Source organism: Mustela erminea, chromosome 11 (assembly GCF_009829155.1).
Source record: "Mustela erminea isolate mMusErm1 chromosome 11, mMusErm1.Pri, whole genome shotgun sequence".
In the NCBI taxonomy this organism is placed as follows: domain Eukaryota; kingdom Metazoa; phylum Chordata; class Mammalia; order Carnivora; family Mustelidae; genus Mustela; species Mustela erminea.
The window spans coordinates 103,268,266-103,288,481 of record NC_045624.1 but is presented as its reverse complement, the minus strand read 5'-3'; the positions used below and the strand labels follow the sequence as shown (position 1 = coordinate 103,288,481).

At 45.0% G+C, this 20,216-nt stretch overlaps 1 protein-coding gene and 1 long non-coding RNA gene across 3 annotated transcripts in view; one reads left to right on the top strand and one right to left on the bottom strand.

Annotated features, from left to right (window-relative positions):
- GLI3 (GLI family zinc finger 3) overlaps window positions 1-20,216 on the bottom strand; it is a 263,559-nt gene that overhangs the window by 184,484 nt on the left and 58,859 nt on the right. The gene's annotated exons all lie outside the window — the stretch shown is intronic.
- LOC116569476 lies at window positions 7,636-18,598 on the top strand. Its single transcript, XR_004277051.1, has 3 exons — window positions 7,636-7,646; window positions 12,741-12,743; window positions 18,518-18,598. It is a non-coding gene; the product is annotated as an uncharacterized LOC116569476 (long non-coding RNA).

The following is a 20,216-nucleotide window of genomic DNA, read 5'->3' as shown; positions in this document are numbered from 1 at the left end:
GGTCAGGCAGAACCTGGAGCCCAGGGAGTGAGATACCAAAGCCCACACTTACATATTTGGCTACTGGTCCTCCTGACTCAGGGATAAGAAATAAAAAATAAACTTATATTTGAATTTTGACCCAAAATTCAAGTTTTGCGTAAGTCTGCAAACATCACAACCACTGAACTCTGTTCTATAGGATAAAAGCAATCGCAGAAAAGACCTAAACCAATAAGCATGGCTGTCTTCCAATAAAACTTTATTTATGGATGGTGAATTCTGAATTTTTATATAATTTTCACATGACACATTTAAAATCTAAAAAATCAGGGGCACCTGGGTGGCTCAGTTGTTAAGCACCTGCCTTCGGTTTGGGTCACGATCCCAGGGTCCTGGGATGGAACTCCTTGTTGGGCTCCCTGCTCAGCAAGGAGCCTGCTTCTCCCTCTCCCACGTCCCCTGTTTGTATTCCCTCTCTCGCTGTGTCTGTCTGTCAAATAAATAAATAAAATCTTTAAAAAAGAAAATCTAACAAATCATTCTTGGCTCATGGGCCATACAAAAATAGGTAGGGTACTGGATTTGGCCACAACGGAGGCCAAGCAGTACCCTAAAGGACTATACATACTTCGGACATAAAACTTTCACCCAGGTAACACCGGCGAACATTCCAGTAAAGCTGTAAAAGCAATAGTATCAAGTGCTAGGAGGGAGACAGAGAAAGACTCACTTTCTCAGGATATTAAAATATCTCTGTAATTGGCTAGACGTATCACATGATTCCACTTCCAGAGTGCACCTTAAGGGGAAAGTAGCAAAGAAGACAACGATTGATTTTCAAGGATGTTCATCACAGTGTTACTTATAAGCAAAATTCATTAACAAAGTTAATGTCCATTATCTTACATGATGGAATGTTGTGTCATTAAATACAGTCCATTCAAGGATTTTAAAGAACAAAAACTTCACGGAGTCCCAGGTACTGCTCTGAGGCCTCCAGGTCAATCGTATGAGGTGACTGTCATTCTGATCCTCACTTCCTACATACAGAACTGAGACATGTGTGCAAGGAAACAGAGTCCACTCACTTACCCACTAGACTATCATGACACCAAACCTCTGGAGAAAAGGAAAGTAGGAGAAAAAGAAATAGATAATTATTTCTATTCCAAAATTTCTAAATTTAAAAAAAAAAAAAACCTTAAAGGAAATGGACTAAATGAGCATGAAAATATTACTTTTTTCCATATGTTTCAGTATTTTCCTATCACTTTAGATAGCAGAAATAGCAGGTTTATTTGATTTCTTATTTCTACCATAAGTATGACCTTTGCAGTAAATCTTTAGGGAAGTCCAGATTAAGTTCACATAGATTGAAAAATTAACCCACACATATATCTCCTAGAGTCTTGTTTTAAACAATTTATTCCACCTCTTAAAATCTAAGTGCCTGGCAAGCTTTTCTTACACCTACGAATAACTCTTTACACTGATATTGGGCTGTATATAGAGATTTCAATAAATTTGTTTATTTAAAATGTGATTTTTTTTTAAAGATTGGTGTATTTATATCGTAATCTCTACCCTCAACGGGGGGCTCGAACTCATGACACTGAGATCAAGAGTCACACACTGCATCGACTGAGCCCTCCAGGTACTCCTAAACCTATATGTTTTTTTTTTTAAAGATTTTATTTATTTATTTGATACATAGAGAGCGAGTGAGCACAAGCAGGGGGAGCAGCAGAGGGAGAGGGAAAAGCAGGCTCCCTGCTGAGCAGAAAGCTTGATGTGGGGCTCGATCCCAGGATCCTTAGATCATGGACCTGATGAGCCGAAAGCAGAGGCTTAACCCACTGAGCCACTCAGGCACCCCTATGTGATTACTTTCTATTATTTTTCATTTTAAATTTATATTAATATTAAATGATTATGTAAATATTAAATACAGATTTTAAATTTCTAATTTAATAATTTTTGCTCATTTCCTATCGATACACAAATGCTCTAACCTCCCTCCCTGAAACATTGGGTTGCTCAGCTTTCACGGGGCCACCTGGAAAGGTGCAGAAGGGATGCTGCATTACAAAGGATCATTACTATCATGGTTCTTGCTCTTATGTACGGAGCACTCAAGAAAAGCCAGGCTGTGTGCAACACACTCGTCTCCATTAATCCCATCAGTATCCACCACCCTCATCATTCAGGTAAACAACCCAAGGCTCGTTGAGTTTAAGCAACCCGCTTGGAGTCGTACTTCAGGTAAATGGCAAAATCGGCATGCCTCTTATCCATTAGAAAGGACTAGTAACCCCTACAAAGTCTCTTGAAGCCCTCAGAACACTGATTTGCCTCCCATCTTCCTATATGTATATGGGAAAATTATCACCATTGTTGAAATTATTCTCCCTCACCCTATAAGTTACCCAGAAAAGACGCTTCAGGCAGTCATTAAATGACCTATTACCTTCCCATAGAGTTTCTGGGTTCTGAATAGCAAGCTGTTCTGCAAAGGAATACTTGACTCTGTCTTCAGCAGGACTGCACTGCAGGCTTAGATGCAGGAAGCAGCCTGCGTACTTGGTTTGCGTTCAAGTTAACAACAGCTCCAACAGTTAAAGCTGCGCACGGTTTATGGAAAGGGGCATATGTCCAATAGCTAAAGAAGCATATGGTTTATAGAGAAAGGGGGAAAACTTGTGCTCGGAAGCAGCTTTGCTTGGATTATTTACCAACAAATGAAAGGCCCTTCATGCCGCCCCAGAGCCTACCCCCCTCCCATAGGCTAGAAAGGAATGCTGAATGAGTCCATAAAATCAGCATCACGCTAAGCAGAGACCTCTTTCCCCATCGAAAAGATGATTATCAAATTATAGCAAATTTAAGAAAGTTTTCTCTCTCTCTCTCTTTTTTTTAATCAAGAACAAAACCAGACTACTTCTTAAAATGCACTATTAGGAATTGTAACTGTTCCTAAAAGTGCCAGATATATTTCCATCCATGCAATATTAAACTAACAAGCGTCTTTTCAATTTCTTTTAATGATGGCGTATGCAATAAAAATACAGCGGTGCTTCGTTTAGCCAAAGGAGCTGAAGCAAAAAAGACCCAAAATAAATAAATAATAAACTTACATGGCCCACTCACCAAAAATAAAATCATTTAATGCAACCTTTTACAGGAGGTGCGTGTAGCATTTTGAAAGCAAAAATTCTCATAACACAAAGCTCTCCACTTAAAAATCACTGCCAGGGGCTGGAACCAGGGCAGGATGTTATTTCTTTTTCAATTTATTTTTTAATGTTTGGGTATTAATGACATCAACTGTTGTCATGTAATAAGGCAGAATGGCATAATAAAAAGAGTTAGAAACACACGTTCCCAGACTTGCCTATAGCCCTTCATGGGTTTGTGACCCAGGGTAACTTGAAATACAGCAGATTGTTAGCTGACTTACGTAATGGGCAAATAATCTAGCTTGTCCCTCTGACTTGATCGGGTTTTCTGAGGGTTAAATAGTAGGTGAAGACCTATATAAACGTTGGCATTTATGAGTTCGGGGCACCACACTAATCTCCTCATTATCTGTTTGATAATGATGCAAAGCAGGACAGTGGGCGGCAAGTGCCCGGGGTCAGAAGCCAGGAGGCTGAGCTCCCCATAAGATGATACAGCACCAGTCTGTGCATTCCACCAAACGACTGCACAGGACAATGCTGAAATGTGCTCCAAACCCTACCCCCACCAACCCAGGGAATAAACCAGTGCCTACCTTCACCACGAACCAGGTTAAACATGGACAGCATTTCTGCTGTTTCAGAAAAAGATTCAAGTTAACGACCTGTAATTACAATTGACCATCTCTTTCACCCATCTCTTTGATGGATCCTGGGTCAGGCTCATAATCAACACTGACAGAGCCTGCCTCCTTGAAAGTTACATGGAAAAGATCCAGGGGCGCCTGGGTGGCTCAGTTGGTTCAGCGTCTGCCTTTGGCTTGGGTCATGGTCCCAGAGTGCTGGGATGGAGTCCCACATCAGGCTCACTGCTCAGCCGGGAGTCTGCTTCTCCCTCTTCCTCTCCTACCCCTGGCCTATGCTCTCTTGCTCTCTCTTTCTGTCTCTCAAAATGAATGGATAAAATCTTAAAAGAAAAAGAAAGAAAGAAAGAAAGAAACCAATTCACTAAAAAAAGAAAGAAAGAAAAGATCCATCTCTTCTCTCCTTGGTTTTCTAAGATGACTGAAGACACTGGAATCTTCCTAAGAAAACCATTTTTTGTTTGTTTGTTTGTTTCTCTATAGACAATATTTATTGAAAAAGATGAAGCAAATTCCTTGAGTGTAATTGTTGGCAACCCCCACCCACTGTTTGGGTATACCCTATGGGCTATGAGTGTATTTTACAGTTTTATTAAATGGCTGCAAAAATCAAAAGAAGAAGAGTATTTTATGATATGTGAAAAGTATGTGAAATTCAAATTTCAGTGTCCACAAATACACAACCAAGCTCATTCGTTTTCCTATCAGCTCTGGCTGCTTTTGCATTACAAGAGCAGAACAGAGTGGTGATAGCACCGACTGGCCCACTCAGATCCTGGAATTGTTAGTAGCTGGTCCCTAATGGAAAAAAAAAATGCGCCATCCCTTGACTTCTGTGTTTCAGGCCATGCTTGAACACCCATCAGTGAGATGATGAAACATCCCTGGGAAACTTACAAAATAAGGCAACACCATTTTCGAAGAACTTAGTATTGAACTGATGGTTCCAAACTTTAAGATAAACTCTGAGGTGGATACTAACATCACCCCATTTTACAGATGAAGGACTAGGTTTGGAAAAATGACCTAGCCCAAGGTCCTAAGTCAGTAAGTTGGGGATGAAATCAGTTCCCCGTGATTTGAACCCTGACAATTTCTGTGGTGCTGAAAGAAGGATTTGGGCTTTTCTTATATACCAGAAGATAGAACACGTTTCCTGTTTCCTCTTTCCACGTGCTAAGGGTTGAGATAAATAATGAATTTTAAATATAAAATCTGAGGCTTGTGTGACTAAGAGCTGGCCCTCTTATCCAGCTTAGCGTGTGTCTGGTGTTGTTTAGGTTTTGTTTTCTTTTTTTAAGAGCAATCACAGAATAAACAAGTGCACATTTTTTTGGTCAAAAATGCCACATTTTGGGGTGCCTGGGTGGCTCAGTGAGTTAAAGCCTCTGCCTTCAGCCTAAGTCATGATCCCAGGGTCCCGGGATTGAGCCCCACATCGGGCTCTCTGCTCAGCAGAGAGCCTGCTTCTTCCTCTCTCTCTGCCTGTCTGCCTACTTGTGATCTCTCTCTCTCTCTCTCTGTCAAATAAATAAATAAAATCCTTAAAAAAAAAAATGCCACACTTTCAGGGCATCTGGGTGGCTCAATTAAACATCCACCTCTTGATTTTGGCTCAGGTCATGATCTCAGTGTTGTGAGATTGAGCTCAATGTCAGGCTCTGCGCTGAACAAGGAGTCTGCTTGAGATTCTCTCCCCTTGCCCCTCTCCCCCACATCCAACACCCTGCTCACACGCACACATGCACGTGCTCTCTCCCTCTCTGGGGGAAAAAAAAGTGCCACACTCGTCTTGGAAGTTAAAAAGAGACAGAGGCCGTTCCCCACACATTGAACTATTCAATGCACCTTTTTTTCTAGCACCAAGAACACGTACCCCCTGTTGAGCCGAATATATTCCTTCATGACATCTTTTTGAAGACCGGACTGTGCCTACTTTTGCTAATAGGGATGGAGGAGGCCCATGCGAGAATCAAGTCGTGAGACTTCCAATGCCCACCAAATTGGGAATTTGCAGAAGCACAGGCAGCCAGGATTCCCAGAGGGTGTTTTTGCAACTTGCATGAAGAACTAGGTTCAGGGCATTTGGCTGAGTCGAAGAACACAGTGAACACAGCAGGCGCAGGCTGGCTCTTCTCCGTGCTCTATAGTCACACACACACACCCAGGTCAAGGTCCCCATGTGTCCCAGCACAAAGCCTGCCCACCTGAGAGGTGTAAGAACCAAAGGCTGCTGCCCTCATGCCTCCTGGGAACTGCGGTTTTTCTAGACCTGCAAAGACCTGAGGAGAGAAGTACAGCCATAGTGTTGGCACAATGGACAAGTGGGAAGTTGGCTGTGAGAGAAGGTCCTTCAGGTGCTGGGAGGTGGGCGTGCAGACCAGGCGGACCTTCTTAGAGGAGGTTCTGGAAAGTCAGATTTTCCAAAAGGCTGGTCAACCCCCATCGAATCCCTCAGGGATCCAGTCAACTGAATAACTTAGTCTTAACAATTGCCCCAAAGCTCCAAAACACTGCACCTTGGGTTCGAGGGCGGTCTGCATAGTTCTGTTTGTTTGTTTTGTACTTTTCTTTCTTCTTCAATTCACATCTTGCTGACACAAGTGGAAATTCATATTTCTTGGCAGAAAAACTTTAACACTACTGCCAAGCCATGCAGATAAAAATTCTTCCCTCCTCATCTCATGGCCTGGAACCATTCTACTCAAGTCTTCGGGAAGAGCCGGAGAAGACAGCAACCCGAACACATAATCTGGGCAATTTTATTGTGCCTGACAATGTTGTTAGTTCTACTGGGTCTCTTGAGTCTGTTCTGTAATTTATAGGGGGAAAAAAAATCTTAGTAAGGTCCAGCTAGCAAATGTAACAGCCTTCCCTATAAAATCAGTGCATCTCAGTTCATTCACCAGAACACTAGCAAACACTGCAACTTCCATCCCGGCTCTGAGAGAAGTTGCCTCCCCTTGACTCTTACAGAGCACAGCCTCACAAAGCGACAGTAAAAGGAGCTCGTATTTATTTGTCTTCCTTCCGATGCCTTACTGGCTCTGGACTCCTGGGGAGGAGTGGTCCAGGAGAGGAAGAAGGAATCACTTTTGTATATTTCCACCCAATCTACAAATCTATGCCACAAACCTGCCTTTTCCCTGTCAAATAACCGTAGTCGCCAATTACAGATCTTCCATCCAAACCCCGTTTCTGGGCAACACTGGCCTCTTTCTATAATATTGAGGTTGTAGTCTTTCTTGCCAATGGCCTCATCAGTGACTTGGGAAAAAAAAAAAAAAACAAACCTGAGAAAACGCACTTACTTCTACACACCCGCCTTTCCTTTTGTTCTGCTCCTTTTCTCCCCCCACATTAAAGAGTGATCTTCTAGGTCACTCCTGATTGCCACACCCATCCCAATGCTGGCAAGTGGTGCTTGTTCCTGCTACCAGCTCGCCTCTTCCTTAGAGTCGCAGCTCTCTGATTTGCCTTTTCTCCAGCTAAGGCTTTGCGGGACCCAGCACCGCCACCTGACACGCCATCTCTCTCCCGTATACATCAGAACCACAGAACAAATCCTAAGACCGCCTGACCATCAGGGCTTTGACCCTGTATGGCTTGCACGTGATGCCTGAAGTTGTCTGTAATGTTTCCAAGAAGTACCATTTGGCCAACATGACGGCTTCCTCTCTGGTGCGCTGATGCTTAATGTTCCCATGGGCTGCTCAAGTAACCTTTGGGGACCTGTCTCTTTCTATCATTTAAATTTGAATGGCTCACAGTGGAATATCCAGGCCATTGTAAATTATGTACCCTTTTAATGAGTCTAGCAAAAATAATCACTGAAAAAAATCCTGTACACACCCCTGCACTTTTATAAAGCTTTGAAAGGTGGGGTTTTAATATAGCTGGATACTCCTGTGTTTCAACACATTTAAGGAGTCTAAAGAGAGGTTTTGTTTTTTAAGGAATGAAACTCCACAACCTAGGAGCATCTTATAGTCATGTAAGAGAAAGCAATAATGCCAGATGAAGAATTAAAACCTAGTCAACAAACTGTACTCTTTGTGGGGGGTAAAGCGAATCTGTTGAACACCTTTTGCTTTAGAGTAACACTGCTATCAAAACCACGGAAACCACCAAAAGTTCTAATGAAATACTTCCTTACCCAACAAAAACCATCTTGTTGTGTTTCCACTTGAAGGTTTTAGGAGTTAAAATAATTTGCCAAAGCATCCAGGTTTTTCTCACGGGGGTTAGAGGGTTTTTCATGAATTGCTTTTTTTTATTAATTGCTTTTTTAAATATCCCCCCCAGAATACATATTCCAGAGGCCCAAATATGGAGCCATTCTTCCACATACAGGAACACCGAACAAAAATGAGAAACCAGAAGTCACCAGTCAGCTGAGTTTCACTGATCAGGCATGACGAGACAAACGTGCCACCTGTCATTAAAAAATGGTGCGTTCTGGGGTCTCCTTCCTCCTTGTGACACCGCTGCACCTTGTTTCATGGAAAACTAGCTGCTGGTGACAGTATGTTCCAAACCAGTTTACCACTCTGCCTCGCCGACCGCACAAAGGAATACCTAAAACATCCCCTTAGAAGTGCACAAGCGAATTCTGTCAGGTCACTGAACATCCCAACATTCTGAAAATCTCAACCAAAGGTGTAGAACCCAGTCCTGCAAAGAAGTTTCCCACAGAAAAAAATGCAGAACACAACACTGGGAAATGGGTATCTAGTGAACCCTTGAATCTCATACATTCTATCTGAATTCCAAGAGTGCAAAGCAAACTTCGGTCCTGAAGACTGAAACGCTGTTGGAAGTTCCTGGGATCCACTTGCCGGAGAATGTTCTGGAAGCCTATGTCACACTTCTGTTCATAAACCTGCCACAAAGCCTGGGGTCTATAAGACCAACCTTGAGCGGCCTGGCCTGAGTTAAGATTCTTGAGTGTGAGGGGACACCCTTGGCCTCTGGGACCTCCAGCCTCTGAGGCTGCCCCGTCCCCACCCACCCAGTGACCACCAGGGCATCTCCCACACCCTCCGTAACCAGCTACAGATTTGTACATCTCCACCACTGGAACCACTTAAACACGAGGTCCCTGAGGGCAGGGGCTGGGTCTTCCTAGCTGTGGTGTCTCCCACACCACACACAGCACAGGCAGTAGAAAATCCCCCTACGGGTGGACCAGTAGCCGGATGAACATGGGAGGACTAGCGGGGGCCTTCTTGTGGCGATGGGGAAGTCAGCTGTTGTGTGGTCTCCAGGAGGGAACAACACCAGCATCCACCTGGGCAAAGGAAAGGACTCTGGGGTGTCCACGGGAGCCCCAGCCATGGAGCCCCAAGGAACAAGATGCCAGAAATGGAAGCCTAGCTCTAAACAGAGGAGGAATGACAAAGAAGGAAGGGAGGGAAGGAAGTCACCTATGGCAGCGTTTTACCGGGGGTTGTTCCTGCCTCTCTAGGCCCCCTTTGCTGTTGCCAGATGAACAATCTGCAACCAGCTTGTGGGGCTACTGATCAGCTGAAGCCTCGTGTCCTTTGATGGCAGATAAAACACTTAAGGAGACTCCAAAGCAATGAGAACGAAAACAAGCACACAGATGAAGGACGAGGAGACACGCACTGTTCCTCCACGAACTCCCTCTCTCCCAGCATCGCTGTCTCCTCTCCCTGGTAGGTGGAGAGTTCTTGTGTGTTCACTACTCACTTTGTGGGAGTTACTGTGGAGACTGAAGTTCTGCCCGTGCCTATGCGAGAAGGACAAAGCGATTCATAGTTTACAGAGATACCCGTAAAATTGGAATTGCACCCACCGACAAATACTTGGCCCTCCTTGAGATCCTGAATTGTGAGGCTGGATGTGTTTGCAGAATGTATTGATGAGTTTTAAGGAGAGACACGCAATTGGTAGATTACAGAAGAACAATTCAAGAAATAAGCCTTTTTCCTGCACATACGGAGAAAGGGGACGGTGTTGGGTTGCGGGGGGAGGTAACTGCCAATTCCCTGCAAGGGTAGGGCATTTTTATGTAGCACATGGATTTTTTTTTTTTAAACTCTCAGGCTTTCATCTCCTCTCTGGTGAGCACAGCATTTGCCACAGGCTGATAAGTGAATGTGGCAGAACTTCAAAACTCATGTCAGCCAAAGAATCTAGAGACAGAGAGGGGGGGGAAATCAGACATAAAGCTGGTAAAAGGCAGCTATAAATTTTTTTAATGCCTTTTATTTAATTCTACCAAAAGATCACACAGCAATGTGATCTAGATTTGGTACATCTCTCAAACTCAACTCACGCACGCACATGGCCTAAATCCAGTTCCTTACCCCGAAGACGTGGTTTTCATTATACTGGCAAACCCAGCAACGCCGCTTGTAAGACCACTGTGTTAATAAACTCTTTCCTCCGAAGACAGTTTGAACCTTCAGGTTCGCTAGGGTGAGTTAAGAACTGATAGAGAAGAAAATAACAGGATGTAAAACATAATTCCCCACATAAAGACAATAACCCAGCCTGAAGCCAAGAGCTATTATGTACAATTTAAATCTGTCCTCCGCACCTTAAGAGAACAGTATTACTCGCCTCTGAACTCCATGTAAGGACAAATGAAGAGCACTGCGCACTCAAGTTCATGCTGCTCTCTGCTTTGCTTAAGAGATGGGGGTAGAAGGGGCAGGGGGAGAACGTGGCCACATGAAGCTGGTTAAAACATCTTCTAGTGGCTCCTAGGTGGCTCAGTGGGTTAAGGCCTCTGCCTTCAGCTCAGGTCATGATCTCGGGGTCCCGAGATCGAGCCCCACTTTGGGCTCTCTCCTCTGCGGGGAGCCTGCTTCCTCTTCTCTCTCTCTGCCTACTTGTGATCTCTATCAAATAAATAAATAAAATCTTTAAAAAAAAAAAAAAAAAAAGACAAAAAACCATTATCTAACCCCAGGGTTCCCAAGACATCTACAACGTCTTTACCACGGTGCCATCCGTAACCAGAAATCTGAAACCACCCAACACCCATCCGCGGTAGGAAGGGGTTCCAGACTGTGGCACAGTCACACATGGTGGGACAATGTAAAAGGAAACAAATACCTACAACTATACAAACCAGGGATGCCCCTTGCAGACACTGCGTGGAAGAAGAGAGGAGAAGCGAGACGCAAATGGCTAAGGTACAAAAACAGCCCCACCCCGTCGATGCTGCTCGAGGTCAGGGATCAGGGGCTTCAACATGCTTGCGACAGACAGTCTGTTCCTGGGGTTTGGTGCTGGCTTCCAAAACGGGTCTGGTCTGTAAAAACCTGCAACACGCACACTTTGCTACACGCATACCTCCTTCGGTAACAAGTGGTGTCGGTTCTCCAAACTTCCAGACCATTCCTAAACACCCTCTTCTTCCGTTTTCACTCTTGGGCTCCCATTCCCAAGTGCGATTCTCTTTCTTAACGATAACACTTACAACTGTGTGTCTCAGGGAGACGATGACAAATACATTTAAACCCGCATCATTAAAAAAATAAAAAGTGTGACTCTAGAACAGAAAAAAACCTCCCGGATTGGCAGGAGTGTGGGGTGGGGGAATGAACAGCCAATTCACTGAAGAAGAAATTTAAATGCACCGGAAGGAAATAAGACATAGTTTTTAACTTCATTACGTAATGAAGGACATGAACCCTGGAATGGGACACTGGCTGCCTGGTTGGTTGGTTGGCTTTTTGGCCTTGATACTAAATTAGGAAGGGTTGGTAAAGGCTGAGTAAAGGACAGAACACTATTACCAACAGGGTAAATGTAGTTTTGTTGGGTACTGGGTGCACCCACATTTCCGTCCACCAGTTTGGTGACCTGTATGACAAGACTTACATGTGTGTATCAGATGGTGCGATACTCCCTTTGCTAGACCTGTACCCAAAGCAGGTCCCAGCACAGACTTAGCTTCAAGGACTCTTGCTGAAATGTCATGTATAACAGAGGGGGAAACTCCTAAATGACCAACCACAGGAGAGTTAGAACATCCACGAAACAGAAGAGGGAGGCGAGAGCAGAGGAAGGAGACGTAGACCAAAATGGCAGCAGTCGATCCCAAGGAGCTTTTACTCTCTTCCACTTGCTGCATTTTCTAACACTTTTCTAAAATTTAAAAAAAAAAAAAAAAAAATTTTTTTCTTCAAAGAATATTTAATTTAGGAATAAACAGGTCTTGTTTCAGAGCTATTGCAAGCTCAAATAGTATCTGTTTCTTACATAGGACGCATTGGCTCTTTAAGAGAGCTCTTGGTCTTTGTGAAATCTGAGTTAGTGGTAAATAAGAGAGATTCCAGAACCTTCACCGCAGTGGCCACAATCATGTATTTGCTTGACTATTTTTTTTTCCCTTTCCTAAATCCCCCTCAGGGGTGGGAAGGAGATATTACAGACCCTTTGAGCTCATGCCCAGTTTAACCCTGATTCCCCAGACAAAATACAACCTGTGAGGATTCATGTGTCTCTCTTCCCTGCTGCAAACACCCAGCTGACTCAGCACCCGGCTATGTATTAATCATTCTACGCGCAATCACACCATTCTAGAAAAACGGCAATGTCTTCCACTGCAAACTCACACTGTTTTCCAAGCTCCTCTGACTATCCGTAGCTCCAACCGCCACAATATCAGGACACTCTGTCCAGTTCACACACCTTAGCTTTGAATAAGTGTTAGATGCAAAAGTAGCCTTGACTACAGAATTTTCAAAGATTGCTCAGAACTCTGGATGAGATGCGATTTCACTGCCTTTTCAATCATGTAAACAATTGCATTATGGGCTTCGCTAAATGGTATGTGTTTGAGTTCCGTAAGGGAAAACTTCGGGATTCTAAAAATCCTTTCCTGTGGGGCGAACTGAGGAGATAATGAGTCCAAGTACATAAGGAAGGAATTAGGCAGATAAGTGTCCAACTCCAACAGAGAGTTGCCACTATGCTGAAGCAGTGTGAAGATACACATGGGTAGAAAAAAGACTCGAAGGAAATGTGCTAAAATGTTCATTTTCACCCATCTGTGAATAGTGGAATAAGGGTGAATTTCAGTTTCTTCTGCTATGGTTCTCAATATTTTCTACATTGAGTAAGTACTGATTTGTTATTAGAAAATCATAATTATATGCTAAGAGACACAGAAAGTGCAGTGAGACAGCAAGGAGAGAGGCTGAGCAGTAGGGGCCCTTGGGATTCAGGGCTTCTTCCGACACTCAATTTATACTTTCCAAGGCTTCCTTCCAAAGGTATTTCTTCCAAAGTTACCCAAATCTCGGCACGTGAGTCCCCTGAGGATCCCCTTTCTCACTGCAGAAAACATTTGACATCTATTATCCACATGGGATTAGATACAGGAAAAATAAAGGAAAGAACCAGGAGCATATTTTATCTGTTTCTATTAGGAATTTTTTTTTTTTTCTAAAGGTTTTATTTATTTATTTGACAGAGAGAGGGAACACATGCGGGGGGCGGGGGTGGCGGGTGGGAAGAGGGAGAAGCAGGCTTCCCGCCGAGCAGGGAGCCCAATGTGGGGTTCTATCCCAGGATCCTGGGATCATGACCTGAGCCGAAGGCAGACACCTAACGACTGACTCCCACAGGGGCCCCTGAAAGCCACAGGGAGTTTCTCCTCCTGAGTGGAACTTGTCATGGGTGTGTTTTCTGGCCTCAGAGCTATTTCCTGGGCTCTGCTGTTGTGGGATTGGAGCCTTACCAGAGCCCTTGTTCTAATGCCACATCGGTCTGCTTGTCTACAGTTGCATGTGTTAGCTCTGGTCCTGCTCCTTGATTGAAACCTAATTATTGTCTCTGTCCCCGCAAATGTGACCAGCAGAACAAGCCGACATCCTGGGATCATGACCTGAGCAGAAGGCAGATGCTTAATGACTAAGCCACCCAGGCGCCCCATCACCTACATTTTAATGGGTTTTTGTTTGTTTGTTTGTTTGTTTTGAGGGGATGGAGGTCTTTTTTTTTTTTTTTTACCCACAAAAGTTAAACAGAGCATACCCTCACACTGACTCTAAGAATAAAATGACAGAACAACTCCAAAAGGAGGCAGGGGAGGTCTGCAGGATTCACACCTGTTGCTCAAGCCCCAACACATCATTCCAGCGGGATCCCGCCTTCCCTGCCCGACCCCAGGCCTGTGGGTGAGGAGACGGAGCACAGCCATGGACAGTCCCCATGGAGGACCCCTAAGTCCGAGGGCTGGCACACACTGCATTTCTATCAGTCGCACTCACCTTCTACCTAAGATCACTCTGCCATGACCTAAGGAGCTATGAAGATTCCTATACATTATCCAACTGTGGAAACTGAGGCTTGAAGGGATAAACTGGCTTATTCAAAATCGCATCATTATGGAACAGGTCAGAGGGAGGCAGACCACTAGTCAAGACGGCAGCCAAGGAGTGCAGCCCTCCTCCCGCTGCACCACGGGCAGCAGACTGCCTTTTGGCGGGGTGGGGGCAGTCCTCCTCTATCTTCCCGTCAAGTTGGGCTGTCATGACATTGGTTAGGTTTCCAATTTGCATCCTGTCACAGTTGGATGCACGGCAGGTGATCCAGAAACATCTGGAGGCCTGCTCAGGTCGGGGCGGAGCCTCCATGAGCACTAGGCTGGGCGAGCAGAGCTATCCTTGAGACCCACAGCAAGAACTGTTCTGAAGAGATCAACCCAAGAGCCGACCACACTCTGAGAGCTCTCCTCCGTCGTGCCCTCCCTCACATCCCACGTCACTTTCCGGTACTTTCTTCTGTAAGGCCCAAGTCTGGCTCTGATTTTGGCAAGGGGATTTGTTTGTTTGTTTGTTTTAAAAAATCATGTTAATATTACCCTTACAGTCTCTACAATAAATCTTGTGACATGACTAGATCTGTGGTCAAGCCCCGAGCTGGGTAATAAGTTTGCAGTCTAGTTTTAATTTTGTGCAAAGCAGCCCCTTTATTCAGATTTGGAAGCAAATACGTAGCATAATATTCTCCAATCATTTTTCTTTTCTATCTTCCCATGCTCCTTCCCTTTCTTTGCTACCCTGCCAAAATGGAGTCACCAGAAGACTGACTAGAATGTTCCAAGCCAGGCTTCTCTCATGAGCACAAAGGCTCTTCTGAGTCACAGATTCCCCCCAACCAGAGAGAACATGGGGGACTTCTGTAGGAACTCCAAAATACAGCTGACGGCCTCGAGAAGCATGTGTGTTCACACCAAAGTGAAAGTGACCCAGGGCAGGTGAGGGACAAAGTAGAAGCTGTCAGAACCTGAAAACTAAAGCAGAGCTTGTCCATTCCGGTACTTAAAGCTTTCTGTGTTTGGTCATTAGTTCCTGGCCATGCACTTGACCACTGCAGCTTTTTTTTTTTTTTCCCACAGACTCACTGAGGGATCACAGAAATATTTGGCCAACCATTGACAGTTCTACAAAGTATCCTAATTTTACGTTTCTTCCAAATGACAAAAAGGGGGATGCAAAGCAGATTCCTGATGGTATCCAACTGAAACAATAGACAAATAAATGAGGATGGTTCCATGTCTTCTACTGGATAAAAGCTTCGTAAATAGGCACAAGGCATTGATAGTTGGAATATAGTAAAAAGATATAAACATTCCAACAGTTCAAAAATTTCAGATGGCAATTTTATCAAATTTAAAATCAATTAAGGATGGCCTTCGCTAGTTTTTCTTTTCTGACTTACTGAGCTGAAACCAGGTCCCCTACCCCCAATAATACGAATGTCACTGGACTCTTATCTGTGAGAAGAATGGAGAACAGACCCTCCAATTCCCATTTCCTGACTTGTGTACTGGGAGCTCTGGTTCAAAACTGGGTCTAGAGAGCTTTGCCCTGCATGACCAACTTCTTTCGCCTGAATTCACCTCTCCACCAACCCCACGGGCATGGCCTGCTTCATCCCCAGCGCCTGTTTATTCAATTCCCTCCCTGGAAACATTCAAAGACTCGGGCGAATCTGCAGAAATCTGCCCCTTGCCAGCTGACCTGGGAGTTCACGGTGGCCGACACACAGAGAAATAAGGGAAGCGCATTTCGGTTGACAAGAAAAGCCTTCACGGGTTAGCGGACCTCCTCTTTCATCCGTAGGTTCAGTTCCTGTTTGATGAACTGTGTTCAACAACTGCCCCCCGGGGCCGCACAGAGGGTGACGCGGCAGCCGTGGTGTCTGGCAGCCAGGGTTCAAGGCCTGCGCCTCTCTGCACGAAGTGCCAGGTTCACACCTGGAACATGGGCTCAGGCAGCGGGTTCGCCATGACCATGAGGCTGATGCACGGGAAAAGCATTATCTAGACGTTCGCTCTCAGAACTGACCGATTCTCCCCCACCGATGCTGCATACAGGACGTCTCTGCTGCCTGATGGTTATGCATCCGGCCTGGTACAGAGAGGGGCCCCTGCTTGGAGCCCATGAAGTTCCAAGGGAGACCTTGAGGCTAGCTGATCAGAAACACACCCCCCGTGTGATACCTCATGCGCCTCTGGGTGTGTAAACTGCAGGGATCATGTTTTCAGCTGCCACTGAGCAGTGATGCTAGTGTGAATCAAATGGGCTGGGCCAGTTTCCCCAAGATGCTCTCCTGCCATGCTTCCGTGTCATGTGCGAGTGAAGGAAACCAACGTGACTGCTTTGGGCTCCGGTTTGAAGAAACGGAGGTGACAGTGGCTTCCTTTATGAAGCTTTTGTGCCCAGGAAAGAGGTTTAGTGATACAGACTTCTATGGAAAAGCAAACACTCTGGGAATAACTTTCTTCCAGTTGGCCTCCCAAGACGAAAAATAACACAGCGACATCAATGGCTATTGAATGTCTGCCAACGCAAAACACTTCACAGCTCTGATTTCCTTGAATCCTTGAATCCTCACCACAATCTTATTGTTCCCATTTTGCCAATGAGAAAACCCAAGATCAGAGAGGGTAAGAAACCTCCCCGAGGTCACACAGCAGAATCAGAAACAAAGCCTTGGTCTAGGGACTCCCCAGCACATATACTCAACCATGGACAGTAAAAGTCCCTGTCATTTGCGGCAGGTCTGGACTTGTCTACTGAGCTCCAGTAGAGCCGGCAAGATCGTCCAAATCAGGTATGGTGACCAACAGGTGTCAGATGTCCCAACCAGCTGGTTGTGAAATCCCATCTCAATTGGATTTAACACATACTCAAACCCCACTACTGGTACCCCATATCTACTAGGGCTGACGAAAAGATAACCTCAGGGATTCGTCAAGATGCCAGAGGGAGCTGGGTTCGGAGCAGAGGTTCACAGAACGCCCACTCCACGGTTTTGTGTGGTGCTTTGCCCCCGGTCCTGACAAACCTGTTTAGGCCCATAGACTGCTCTCTGTCTCTCCCTCCTCTCCTTCCTCTCCAGGTGCTTGGCCCAGCTTGGCCCCCAAACCTCCTCATTTGGTCAGAAGAAACAGAACAAGACGTGAATTCATGCAAACAGATGCCCAAAGTCAGTTGTACAAACAACAGCCTCCCAGCTCCAGTCTGAACTCTGCAGGGACAGCCTGCCTCCTCAGCCTCCAAGTGTCTGAAACAACCTGCTCCCTTAGCCCTGGGCGACTGAGAAAAATAAAAAGTCCAAAACTTAATTCAGCAAGGATTTCCTCCAAGGCACCACTTCTCGAATTTTCGACTAGTTGTGCTGTTCTCCTCTGGACTTGAACTGAAGGCGGCTTATTGATCACTGGGTCTGCAGCCCAGGTCCTCGGCTCCACTGCCCAGAGGGGCTGGGAATGCAGGCAGGGACCAGGAGCCCAGGAAGAGTGGAGGGGCTCTGCTCTCCTTTGGGTACTTGTAAAACCTTGCCCAGAATTTCAAGGCAACAGCCAAGCTATTCAACAGAAAGGACACACTAAGCTAAAACAACGGACCAGACCCAAGTCTTAAGTGAATGTTGCACAGGGCCAAGAAGAGGGCACTTGAATCCATTCTTGTCTAACTCACTCCATTACTCCATTTACTAAGACCTGCTGTGTAACACAAGGCACTGTGGCTGGTGCCGGGTGGACCAACTCCATCTCTCCTTCCCTCTGGGAGCTGACAGGCAGGCCCCTGTTACAGACCCATGCTCTGGTGGGGGGGGGTGGTGGCAGCGAGTAAAGGTGGGGGTCAGCAAAGGCCTCTGGGGACCCTCAGACTGAATAATGGGAACTTTCCCGAGATGCCAGCACTGGGAAGAGAGAGAAGTGGGGGAGGTAGGCACATCCAGAGAACGAAAACATAAAGGGCTCCCATCGTGACTTCCAGCAGAGAGGAAGATTTCATCATGAAGGATCTTGTGGAAACTGGGGCACTGAAAGTGAAAAGTCTACTAAAGGGCCAACAGGAGGCCAGGTTCATCACCATCACCAGTTTGCACGTGTGGAGACCCAAATGCAAAAAGGCCAAGAGCACGAGAAGGAAAGTGGCAGCAGGGGAATGTGAGCTCCTTCTGGCGCCAGGACCCATGCCTTTGACCCATGAGATCCAGTTCCACTCTTCCATGGCTTTAAAATGCAGAAATTTAAACAAAGCAGAAAAAAATACGCAATGGGAAGAAGACAGTCTCTTCCACAAATGGCATTGGAAGAACTGGACAGCAACATGTAGAAAAATGAAGCTGGACCACTTTCTTACGCCGTACACAAAAATAAAGTCAAAACAGATTACAAACCTAAACATGAAACCTGAAACCAAAAGCTGTAAGACAGAGCTTAGGCAGTAATTTCTGGACATCAGCCATAGGAACATTTTTCTAGAAATGTCTCCTGAGGCAAGGGAAACAAAAGCAAAAATGAACTATTAGAACTACATCAACATAAAAAGCTTCTGTACAGTGAAGGAAACCACCAACAAAACTAAAAGGTAACCCAGGGAATGGGAGAAGACATTTGCAAATGACAGAGCTAATAAAGGGTTAGTATCCAAAATATATAAAGAACTTACAGAAATCAACACCCAAAAAACAAATAATCCAATTACAAAGTAGGCAAAAGACATGAGCAGACATTTGTCTGAAGACATCCAGATGGCCAACAGACACATGAAAGGATGCTCAACATCACTCATCGTTGGGGAAATGCAAATCAAAAACCACAGTGAGATACCACCTCACACCTGTCAGAATGGCTAAAATTAACAACACAGGAATCAACAGGTGTTGGAGAGGATGCAGAGAAAGGGGAACTCTCCCATGTTGTTGGCGGGAATGCAAGCTGGTACAGCCACTCTGGAAAACGGTATAGAGGGTTCTCAAAAAGTTAAACATAGGGAAAAAAAAATTAAACATAGGACTACCCTATGATTCAGTAATCCCACTACTGGGTATTTATCCAAAGAACGCAAAAACATTAACTCAAAGGGATACATGCACCCTTATGCTTACAGCAAGAGTATTTACAATAGTCAGATTATGAAAGTAGTCCAAGTGTCCACAAGTAGAGGAATGGATAAAGGAGATGCAGGTATATATATATGAATATTATTTAGCCATAAAAAGAATGAATGAAATCTTGCCATTTTCAACAATATGGATGGAGCTAGAATGTATTATGCCAAGGGAAAGAAGTTAGAGAAAGACAAACACTGTATGATTTCATTCACACGTGGAATTTAAGAAACAAAACAAATGAGCAAAGGGGGAAAAAAAGAGAGAGAAAGAGAGAGAGAGAGAGAGGCAAGTCAAGAAACAGACCCTTACCTATGGAGAACAAACTGATGGCCACCAGCGCGGGGTCGGGGGGATGGGTGAGATAGGAGATGGGGACTAAGGGCGGGACTTGTCTGTTGCACACCTGAAATAATGTAACACTGCATGTCAACTATCCTGAAATAAAATAAAAGGCAGCAATGTAAAATGTCAAATTGGAGGGAAAGGCGATCATTAACAAGCGGTTTTTATCAAAGAGACACGGAAACTGAAGACAAAGTGAATCAAATTTACAACCACAGAAGGATCATCAGGGACAAGGAAGCGGCATCTTTAATCACTCAAAACCGATGGAAACAACTAATGTGTTCCTTGGTAGCAATTCTCCACGCCTCCTTGGCCTCGGCCTGCCAAGCAGGTCAATGCTAGAGCACCATATCCCCGTAGGACGTCTAATTCATTACATTTTCCCCCATTTTTTTTTTAAATTTTAGTAAAATACACAACAATAAATTTGCTATCCTAACCACTTTTAAGTGGACAGTTCCATGGTTTTAAGTATGTTCATACTGTGGAATTAAGCATCACCACCATGAAGCTACAGAACCGTTTACATCTGCCTCGCACATAACTTCTGCTGCACGCGTTATCACTCATAGTCCCATGAATATTCTTCAAACCCAGCCTTCCATGCGCGAGACTGGGCTGGATGTCAGGGGACTCAGAGCAGATGCCCGGCCTCTGGGCCCAAGGACAA